Source organism: Phasianus colchicus, chromosome 6 (assembly GCF_987193195.1).
Source record: "Phasianus colchicus chromosome 6, bPhaCol1.hap1.1, whole genome shotgun sequence".
Lineage (NCBI taxonomy): Eukaryota > Metazoa > Chordata > Aves > Galliformes > Phasianidae > Phasianus > Phasianus colchicus.
The window spans coordinates 33,168,806-33,180,116 of record NC_143441.1 but is presented as its reverse complement, the minus strand read 5'-3'; the positions used below and the strand labels follow the sequence as shown (position 1 = coordinate 33,180,116).

Sequence of the window (11,311 nt, the reverse complement as noted above, 5' to 3'; positions counted from 1 at the left end):
GAGTCCCTATGGGAATATAAAGTTCTTTGCAATGATGCTCCCAAAAACCTTCAAAAAGGAAATTCAGCACAAATATTTGCCATTGTGAGTTTACTACTGTGTGACTTTGAATCTCCAATTGCAATACCTGTGTGCTTCTGGTGGTGGCCCAATCTGCAAACTCACTCTTTTACTTTCTGCCTGAAGCTTTCCATTTGGTTTTAGAGCTGCTCCCTGGGAGAGGCTTTTGTAATAATGAAAGGCTGTTGTCTTGTAAGAAAGATTTTTGTTGTCTTGACCTCTTGCAGTGATTTATTTGAGGTGTCTGAGGAGGACAAAAATGAGACAGTAATAATTATACCTTTTCTTTGGAATTATTCTATAAAAAGCTACAAAGCTTAAAACAAACTTACCTATGGCTACTCTCGTGCAGCTGAACACAGTTTTCCACTCAGTGAGGGACAGCTGGCCACATCTGAGTCTGTCTTAAGAGCCAGACCCAAATAAAATTACTTGTTGAGCTGGAACCAGGGCTGGAATTGTTCTGCAAACAGCCAAAGAAACTGTAGGTGCTGGTAAGCCAGTGGGAACAATACCAGCGACAGTATGCCAATGTAGTTTCAACTCCATAAATTATTTTACAGTGGCAGGAGGCCTGTGGGAGTGTTTATGTTTGCTGTCTGATGTCCCTCTATTTCATTTTTATCATGTGTGATGGATGGAATGTTGTTATTAAGCAGAGAGCTTTTGGGACAGCTTCCCTCTAGATAAGGACTTGGTAAGCCAAGGAACAGTGGTTGTTCTTTGTGAGCAGCAGCCAGAAGGGCTTGGGGTGAAAAATGCCTTGTTCTGTTCTCAAGGACTGATTGAAACTTGTTGATGCAGGAGAAAATGAGAAATTTGAAGGAAAATTCCTACCAGTCCTTTTTCTTGCTATATAGCTTGTTTGTTTTCTGAGAAGGAAAACTGGAGCACTCCAATCTATTCCACAGTAAGGGTTCAATATCCTTCATATATCCATCTCTTCTGATCTAGCTTTAGATTATATAATAGATACCAACCCCAAGCTCTTCTACTGCTAGCAGACTTGCTATGTCAAAAAGCCATTCATAGACTTGGCAGTGCTGCTAGCTGTGACCCAGCTGGGAGCAACATCCATCTAAGCAATTCAAAAGACATTGCTCAAAAGTAAGATGACTCTGTGGTCCCAATAGCCCATGGTTATGACCTCAGATGGATTTTCCCATTCTGCAGCCTTCAACAGAGACCCTAAAGCATAATGCAGACATGAAGGGCTTTAGTAGAAATGTTGTAGAAATGCTGAGTCATGGCCAGAAACAGCAATTGAGCATCTGATGGGAAGGCAGGGCCAACCCAAAGGAGCTCAGGTACATGCAATGCACCTGAGTGACTGGAAGGGGTGCAGCCAGGATCCACCTCACCCCAGACCTCATTTAAGGGTTGGCAGTGGAGATGAGGGCATCTCTTGCCAGAGATCCCTGTCTACCTGAGGCCTTCCAAAGGTAAGTAGCTCTTTTTTCCTTCATTTCTGTATCAGGGCTGCTGCATTTGGGCTCACTCTCATTTGCCCCTCTGCTGTTATCATCCCATTATAGCATTACAAGGTCTTACTATAGGCCTTCCAAAATGGCTATACAGTTGTCTATGAGATACATTTAACACGTTTTTAGTAATAAAAATAATTATTTATTGAAGAAAAAACTTAATCACATGACTGCAAAAAGTTATGTCCAATTATATACACCATTTGTGTAGTTGTATAGATCATAATGGGAAGTTCTGAACTGGTTTGCTAGAGAAATATCTAATAAAGTATTCAGTTACTAAAACAATGCATTCCTTTGGAGCTATATTAGGTAACCAAAAAGGTCTCAGGAAAAGAAAAACTACATGGGGAATTAGTTTTTTATTTTATAGTCACTTTATATGCTGAGGATTCTTAGTTTATTCTATAAGACAAGAATAAATAAGTGACAGGCTTTAAAGTGTCATGCTTTTTAATGAATGTTTTAATAATGAACCATTTTCTGCAAAAATTGTATTTCATTTTATGATGTTCATTTGATAGTTTTCAATTCTCAAGTTCTAGGAGGTCTCTTTTTCTGTAGTAAAAATGCAGGTCCCAACACTGAGTGACCCCAAGCCCCACACTTGAAAAATCACACCCATGATCTCTCCAAGCTCTGGAAACCCTTAGGATCTGAAAATGAAACAACTCCGAAGCCATGAAAGTGAAATTCCCCCCACCTGTACGAAATCATAGTAATCAATTTTTTTATGGGTGAAGTATGGCAGGAGAGAGGGAGAAACAATCTGGGCTACAGAAGTGTGAGGTCAGTCAGGAAGTCCTACCCAGTCCTTCTCCCTCCCTCTCTTGCAGCTGCTACTTTTTCTGGACTATTGACAGTATCCGCAGCTGCAATTCTTCAAAAAGTGCAAAAAGCCAGAGCTCCTGGTGCTGCAGATAGCTCACAGCTAGGAGCTCCTCCTCTGTCCCAGTGTGGTCTCTGCTGCAACCTTCCTCTTTGACTTTAATTTTCCTGTACAGCTGTCCCCCAAGATCTTTTTCATTCATCCTTGTCTTTAGGCTTGCTTGGTATTAGCTGCCTGATTAATTGAGCCACATGGGTCCTAATACAGGGTTGCTGAGGGTAACAGGAACTTGGCCAATGAATTTGTGATTTGAAGTGGTTTCAAACAAGTTTATATACAGAAGTGGCAAAATACAGCTAGCTAACATGGAAAATCTGTGATTGTTTCACAATTCTGGGGAGATTAACCGGCAGTAAGGCATACTGGGCTCACTCTCATTTGCTGTCTAAATTAGCCTCCAGTTACCATAATGCATCGGTAGCATAAAAACTGAACATCAGCAGCACATAAGCCAGAGGTGCTAGCAGAAATTACTCAAACTAATAGAGATTGGTTTATGGGTAAAACAACTTAATGTCTTTACCAAAAGGTATCATTAGCTGTAACTGACTATTGACATTGCCAACTCTGACTGCTGCGCTACGAACACTCTAATTAAAACACTGAGATTATTTTTATCCATCTGCAAGCGCATGGCTTTCAAGTTATGTATAAACTTTTGAAAGCTGTCAGAAGTACAAATGTTATCTCTGCTTTTAGACAGAGATTACACCAGAGCCAAGCAAAAAATGAATAAATACAGGTATGTAAATCAGATTTTGGAATGCAGATTGGATGAGATAGTGTTAGATGAGATTTGGAAGGCTACATCCAGTGGTGAAACCCTACAGAAAGAAAAATCAGAGTTTTGGGATGGGGTGGGTTGTATGGGATGGTCAATCTCCATCAGCAGGATGGCTGCTCCTGAAGTGTTCATAACTGTGCTGTGTAGAATATGTGAGTGTAATCAGAGGATGAAACAAGCTGGGAGAAGTATGCTTTATACTTGCCCCAGATTAATAGAAACCTTAGGGAAGCTGTATTAAAAATTGGCCAGCATTTATGCTAAATTAACTAACAATGTGGTACATAATGAAATTGGCCCCTTGGAACAAAGTAACTTGGTTTGTGTATGTTGGCAGGAAAAATGTCTCTAAAACTTTTCCTAGACTATTATTCTTGCACCTCTGAGGTGGCCTTGTCTGAAGAAACTACAGGTGACTGTGTGTGCCCAGTTTGGTTTTGCCATGTCTATTCTACTTGATGTGGAAATATTTGAAAGTATCTAGGGGGAACAGGATGAGATTTCTATGACCCCCATGCTACAGATTCCTGGGGGGACCATGTCTGAACTGTAAGATGGCCATGAAAAGAGTTGTCAAATTCTGATCATTGTTTAGTCCCTTGAATATGGAACGAAGCTTAAAAGCCATGTCCAGAGTGATGTGGGAGAGTTGCTTCACTCTGATCATCAGTGCCAGTTATTGAAAGGTTTGATCTGGACAAAGGAATCCTGGCTGTGTGGTGGAAAGATCAGGTCAGAGCCATCCCTAGGGCTACTGCCATTTAATGGACTCATCTGTTACAGCCAATGGTGATCTTTATAGATTTGCATTACAGATTTAAGTAAGAAAAGGTTAGTAGTATGAGAGATGAATTAAATGAAAGGTGTTACACTTAAATTATAAACCTTAACAAGGGAAATACAAATATAGATATCCTGTGATAGTAAAGGAAAGGTTATTAATCATTAATAAAAATACTTCGCATGCTAAAAAATTATTGAAATCAATAGATTTTTTTTCTATTTTATGTTATCAGAAAGACTTAAATTGAAGCTTTTCCAGCTTCAGGCTATGAAATAAATAGATGCATGAAAGCAGAGCCCTGCTGCCTACTCCAGAGTTTGTCAGTACTGTCTGTTCAGTCCTGGACCAAAGGCCATTCCTCAATTCTTCTCTAACAGCAGTGTTTCAAAGTGCAGGGACCTGCCTCTCAGCTGCACCATCTTCTCAGCTGTACCCTGTTGGACAAAAGAGGCTCCAGCTCTAGAGGGCAACTTTTTGAGATATGTAGCAGAGGGCATTATCTGAGGGCATTCCATCTGAGGGCATATTTCCTGCTCTGCTGTCTCTGATGTGGACTGTGCTTCAGAGAGCCCAGATGAAGGCTGTGTTTAGAATATTTTCTAGCTGTGTTCTCAGTGTTTCAACTTTCACACACAGCCTCTGACTGAGATGGAACAATCTGTTATTCAGGCAATAATTTAATTTGAATTCTTTTCACGGATAAATGTTTTGGATGATTGGGTTTTTGGTTGTGGCAGAGTTGGAGGGTTTTTTCTGTTTTTTTTTCAGAAAAAAAAGACTCAAAGCCATTACTCTTCTCCCAGTATCTTCTTTTCTGTTTAGTCTTGCTGCATGCCCATTATGCTGCAGATCAGGATTGTCTTGCCTCTAAGCCCAACCCAAAGGATGAGGCCAGTCTCTTTGGCAGTGTGGCCATGCATCCACTCTTCCATGTGTGCATCTATCCATGCACTGTGCTTGCAGCCATTGCCCTCACCCTGACATCTTATAGCAGCTTGTCCCAACTGCTCTGGACTCTCCTTAACACAGGCTCCCTAAAACAGTGTCTGAATATTGCTCTGAGTGCCTTCAAACAGCACATCTGCTTTTAAGAAACAACTCTTTTCTCTCATACTGCTTTTGAGAGATTAAAAAAGTGTGAAATAGGCATTTACATGGTTCCTGTCTATAATAGATTTTATCTACCTTCTAAGTTTCCCTCCCCTGTTTGCTAATGGAAGTCAAATCATCAAATCCATGGTGCTAAATTTAATGTAATTAATTATATCTCTGTTCCAAAGCTTTCTTCGTAATGAGTAATAATTTGTGCTGTATAGATAGACATTCCCGTAGTACTGTCACAAAATTGTGGGGATATAGAATAGCTCACAGAGGTTACTGAAGGCTTAACTTCCAACTCTGTATTGTAGCAAGAAATCAAACTACTGATTTGTATTATTTACTCCTTTTTATGAGCTTAAATCTTTTTTTCTTTAAAGTTTTTCATGGGGTAATTAACTAAAATTGCATCAAAGGACAGTTCCACAGGTGATGCATCACTTTATGACATGTACAATGTTAATGCCCAGTAGACATTGCACAGGAATATTTCACAAAGCTGATACCACCAGAGGTGTTCAGGGGAAGGATAATGGTGGTTGCTTTTGTTCTCTGTTTTGTTCTCAGGGGGATCATAGGGAACTGAATTTCTGTACTTCATGAAACTATAGGCTAAATATCCAGGTACCTACAGTTTTTGCAATTGTCCTAAATATGTACTTTAACCTGTTAATTAGAATACCATAACTGTACAGTAATTGTCTGTCACAGAAAAAAAATCCAGCCTGGCATAATTTGAAGGCTTTTAGTGCATGCATCCCTTCCTTTGCCTTTCTCCTGGCTTTGCTCCTAGTCTGGTAGATCAGCTGATATGTCACTTACACCTACTGCTAAATAGGTCTACACAGATATAAGCATTCATCTAGTAAACACTGCTCATCCAGTCTGCATAAATAAAACTATTCATACTCTATGGTTTATGAAGATTCCCACTTCGATAGAACTCAAGTGTTGTGGAAAAAAAATGCAGCAAATATATGTAAAGGATTTTTTTTCCCTTAATTTGAACCATACTTTGTGAAATGGTAGAAGAGTTTCTGGGCTGAATTTTGTACACCAAAGAGAAGTCTGGAAAACAGTTGTTAACATTTTACAGCTGAGTTATGCACTCTTGAAATGTGTGGGTTTTCCACAAGTTCATGAGGAGAGCATGCCCTCCTTCTAATTTGCTGTGCGTGTGATGCTGGCTTTACTAAGCTCAAACACTTTTTTTAAAGCTGTAAATGGTGCAAGGTCTGTGCCTGTTTCCCTGTAGTTGTACTTCTCAAGATTTATTTATTCACTGAGATTTCTTTTTCAGTTCTGAAAACATAATGTAGCTTCCAGTTTTAAACTTGCTAAAAGTAGAATTTCAGCATGGTATTTAGGGGGGCAAAATAACACCTTAAAGGAGATCTACATGGGACTTACAAGTTTAAATTCCTTTAGCCTCTCAAGGGATGCTCTGGAGGGTTTATATATTTGCCAAATATATTTCTACACAGAAAACTACTCTCACATCTTTTAATAGTGTTCTGGGGAGACTGAGACTAAGCCTGATGCAGAATGGGAATTGAGTGCTTTGGATGTGAATACTGTTGTCCAACATCTAATGAAATCTTCAACTTCTCCATGTGGGCATAACCTAAGTTGTTTGGTTATACATTTTCCCATTGGCCAATAGTCATTAAGAAAGAAGTAAAATAGCATGACTTCTTTGATAAGCTTATGGTATATGGTGTCTTCAGGGAACTGACAAATGGTTGGTTTTTTTTTTAGGTCTTGTATCAAAACATTTGGGAGATATTTGGATTTAAGTTGTGGTCTAGTGATGTAGGAGTTGAGGAACCAGGCCAGCATGAAGATGGATTTCTAGTGTCAGTCTTCAGCAGTGATTCACAGAGCACTGATGAACTTCGGAGTCCTGTGGCCCCTCAAGCAGGTGTGTTGTGAAGGCTGGGAAAAATGGTGAAACAAGACATAATAAGGCCTAACTGAAATGTAATGTGTTAATGGAATCAATGAAACATAACAGTGTTGGTTAATTCTTAAGAAAGGGATGCACTCTCTACAGATAGCACTACAGAATTGGTTTCACCTACCCTCTTAGTGCCTTTTCTGCCCATGTTACTGTTCTACTTTGCTGCGTTTTTTGTTTTAATTGGGAATTTTTGGCTCATCTCAATAAGCTGTTTAAGCTCTGTGGCAACGAGAGAGGTAGAGAGGTGGCAAACTCATAAGAAAATCAAGTGATCAAGAGGAAAGAGCAATTTCAGTCATGCTGCTTAGCAATCTCTGCGGAGCATGATTTAACTTTGCTTAACACTTAATAAGAGCTTCATTTACGTAAAAATGATGCAACTGAGGTGCCAGAGCCCCTAATAAAAATCCCTGAGGCTTCTTACAAGGCTTGTGGCAAAATCAAGGAACATTAATTTCAGCTTCCTTGGTATTTCTGAGAGAAGTGTTTTTGACTCTAGGAAAAATTGAAATTTACTATTGAGAAGAAAATACCTCATTTTATTGAAAATAATTTCTGTGAACGTTTCTATGCTTCTTTTGAAAATATGAAGATTTCCATTAAAAATGTGTAAAGTGAAATAAATTTATCCAGTTTTCAAGGAGTTCAACTAGAAAAATTCTGGCATCCTCAAGAAAAGCACTGTTTTGCTTTAATCTTTTCATCAGTTGAATTAAGAACTAAAAATGAAATGCATGTACACAGGAATCAGAAGTGCTAACACAGAGGTACATAAGTGATGGAATGCTGAGTGCATGTGTAAGTACCCATGGCAGAGGTACTTCAAAGCAGAGTGGGATGCTGTAGCAAGGAGCCCGGGGCTCACCCAGATGTGGGTTTACCATCTCTGTGAGAACAGGCTGCCATTTAGATGGGGCTGCCCAAACATCTCTGCCAAAGAAATGAAAAGCTGGAAGAGACCTTGGAGAGTAAAACAGAAAGTAGAAAATCTCTAAGTGCACAGACAGTCATATGTGTTTGCCTCAGATTGGAATAAGGCATGCTAATGAACATTGCATCCTTTCCTTTTGGTGTAACCTTTCACAAGCTCCTTGCAACACAGAATGTCTTTAATTTCTCAGAAAACATCAGTGATAGTGTTGAACTGCAAATGAGTGTGAACAACTATTCCTATATCAACAGATAATTAAGTACTGATCTGTTCTTAAAAATATAACAGCATTTGGCACTGGGTTGGACTAGATAATTTTAGTAGTCTTTTCCAACCTTCATGAGTGTATAAATCTATGATTTCTCTCTGACTTGTTCTTTTTTAGAAACCATTATGGACAGGATTTTTTTTAAACTATGAGCAAGGGCAAGATACTAAAAAAAAAAAAAACAAAAAAAAACCATGTTAATCTTATGTTGAATCATAGAATGTCTTGGGTTGGAAGGGACCTCAAGTATCATCAAGCTCCAATCCTCTGCTGCATGCAGAGCCACCAAACTCCATATCTAATACTAAACTAGGCTGCCCAGGGCCCCACCCAACCTGGCCTTGAACACCTCAGGGATGGGGGCATCCACAGCCTCTTTGGGCAGCCTGTTTCAGCACCTCACCGCTCTCTTGGTAGAGAACTTCCTCCTGACATCCAACCTAAATTTTCACCCCTTCAACTTAAAACTATTTTCCCTTATCCTGCCATTATCTACCCTTTCAAAGAGTTGACTCTCCTTCTGTTTATAGGCTCCTTTTAGGTACTGGTAGGCTTCAATGAGGTCACCCCATAGCTCTCTTTTCTCCAGGCAAACCCAGTAATGGCATAGCAATCATGTAGTTCTCAGTCTGAAAACAGTGTAATTGCACTTCTTTAATAGCCTTCTAAATATTTCAGGGAAACAAAGCTGTGATGGCTGATAAACTTGGAGGTGGGGAGGAGAAAAGATAAAGATGTCTAATTCTCAGAAACATATCATAATAATCTCAGAAACAACATGGATTGCAGTATCTCCACCTTGTTCCACTAATAAAATAGTTTGAGGGCGAATGATCCTGTCATGCAGATCCATCAAAGTGCAGCTAAGGATTGCAATAAATGTCCTTTGTCTTGTTGAGTGATTGGTCATGGTAAAAACTCCTGGGTGCCACTGGCTGTCTCCACGGTTCAGCCCCTTGTAGCCAAAAGGCGATAAAGCTAGTTTGTGCACCGAGCCAATAGCCGTCATCCTACAATGCAATTACAGTGATTAAACTTTTTTCCCTGTCAACAAGAGGCAGAGAAAAGGAGGCTCTAAGCAGATGGGAATTTCCTTAATCCCATTATGTGAAGCTCCCTCTTTTCCTCAAAAGCCATGGTATCCCAAGTGGGATTTTATAAGCATCTCAAAGCTTGTTAGTGGATTTTTTTTTGCCGAATTCGTTCCTGCAAAATAAAGCTGAAGAGTCGCACACAGAGACAGGCAGGGCAGCTGGACAGGAGGCACGGCAGGAAGCCTCGTAAATGCTTCCAAACTGAGCTAAGGCGGTAATCCTCCCTTTCGTTCAGAAATCCTCACAGGATAAGCATTGCTGCCTTGAGGGGAAAAGAAGGAAAACTTTTTCTTCCTGTGAATACTTAAGCAGAAGGGAAATTTCACAGAGGAAAATGATTGTCATAAAGGTCATAAATCTTCAAGGAGCTTAGTAACACAGAGCGTCTGGAGTTAAACAATCTTTAAATATCACCTTAGAGAAACTGGAGGTCCCAATCCCCAGCCTTCCTGCTCTTCAGGATAACTTCCCTTTGACACCAAGAGAAAAATGTGGGAATTATTACCTTCTTGCATCACTGAAAAGCAGAACTACTCCATGACATTCAGAGGTCTGGCCACACAAGCACAGAGCAATCCCATGGGTAGTTCTGGGCACGTATAAATCCTGTGAGCCCATGCTCTATCAGCACAGGCTGTACAGGCTAGAGCTTTCCAATCACCTCTGTTCCCACTACTGGGTGATGGAGTCTTTAAACTGCTTTCTCATTTTTGACAAACTTATTTTTTAATGATCTAGTTGATGATGGCAATTTGTTCAATAGTTAGAAATTAAGTTAGGAATAGCATGAAGTAAACAAATGGAACTTGAAAACTTACTTTGGGTTGCGTTTCTTTCCTCCCTCCTGCCCGCTTCTGTCATCCAAAGCTTTACACTGCAACTGAATTACCAGGAAAGGTATTAGTGGTTCTGCAAGGACATCCTGACTCCATATGGATGAATTTGCCACTGCTTGCAAGATCTCCATGAAAAGAAGAGAAAGAACAGTCAACACCAGCTCAAAGCCTCCTTTTATGCTGAAATATCATCAGTTCTGAGCCACAGGAAAAGGATCGAGTGAGTTGATCTCAAATCTCTTCCAACTGCCAGATCCTGCTCTTGATGGAACCTGGGTTGGAAAGATTCACAGATGGTCATACAAAATTGGGAAAAGAAGGCATCTAACATGATTTGTGAAGTGAGATATCCCAGGCCTTTGGTGATGCTGAAAGAAACACCTCTCGTGCAGTTGGGATGTGCCAGTAGGAGAAAAAAAAGTTTTCATTTTCAGGAGTTATGGATGTCGCTGCAATTGGCTGTCACAAATCTTACAGGCTGCAAAAGGCAATGATAATTTCTCTCTTATATTTCCAAGTTGCATGGGAACTCCCAGACAAACCACTGCTGCCTTTTGTGGTAGATATTTTGCATTCTCAGGACTGAGATTGTTCCTCCTTTGGGTTGATCTTCTGCTCCAGCTAGATCTGCATGTGTCTGCGGAACAGTGATACTGTCACGGAGGGGAAGGATGAGGACAGTTGGGCTGCCTTCCAGACTTTACTTCCAGAGACAAGAGCTGATGCTGTGAGCAACACAGTAATTCCACACATCTGGAAGCAGAGGAAGCAAGCTTAGACCTCTGTGTTATGTAGTATCCATGGAAATTTCCTGTGGGAATCTCTTCCGCTCCTGAATTGCTCTAAATAACAGAGTCGATGCTTCTCTTAGGAAATTAAAGATACATCACATATAGTTCAAAGGTCTGTCCAAGGTCTGGTTCTAGTTTTTAATTTAACAGTTTGTATGCTTTAAAAGCAAGTAGCCTTATTAAATGCACAGATGACACCAGGCTTGGAGAAATGGCAAGAGCAATGGAGGCAAGACTTGAAGTCAGAATGATCTTGACAAATTGAATAGTGTTCTGGTGAGAAAAAAAGGTCAACTTCAGTAAAGATGAGGTGACAAGGTACTTGGTGAGAA

The 11,311-nt window shown here is 40.1% G+C and overlaps 1 long non-coding RNA gene across 1 annotated transcript; it reads left to right on the top strand.

Moving 5' to 3' along the window:
* LOC149917526 (uncharacterized) lies at positions 1–10,835 on the top strand. The gene is made up of 3 exons (XR_016467515.1): positions 1–84; positions 6,858–7,020; positions 10,220–10,835. It is a non-coding gene; the product is annotated as an uncharacterized LOC149917526 (long non-coding RNA).
* Positions 10,836–11,311: the final 476 nt, after the last annotated feature.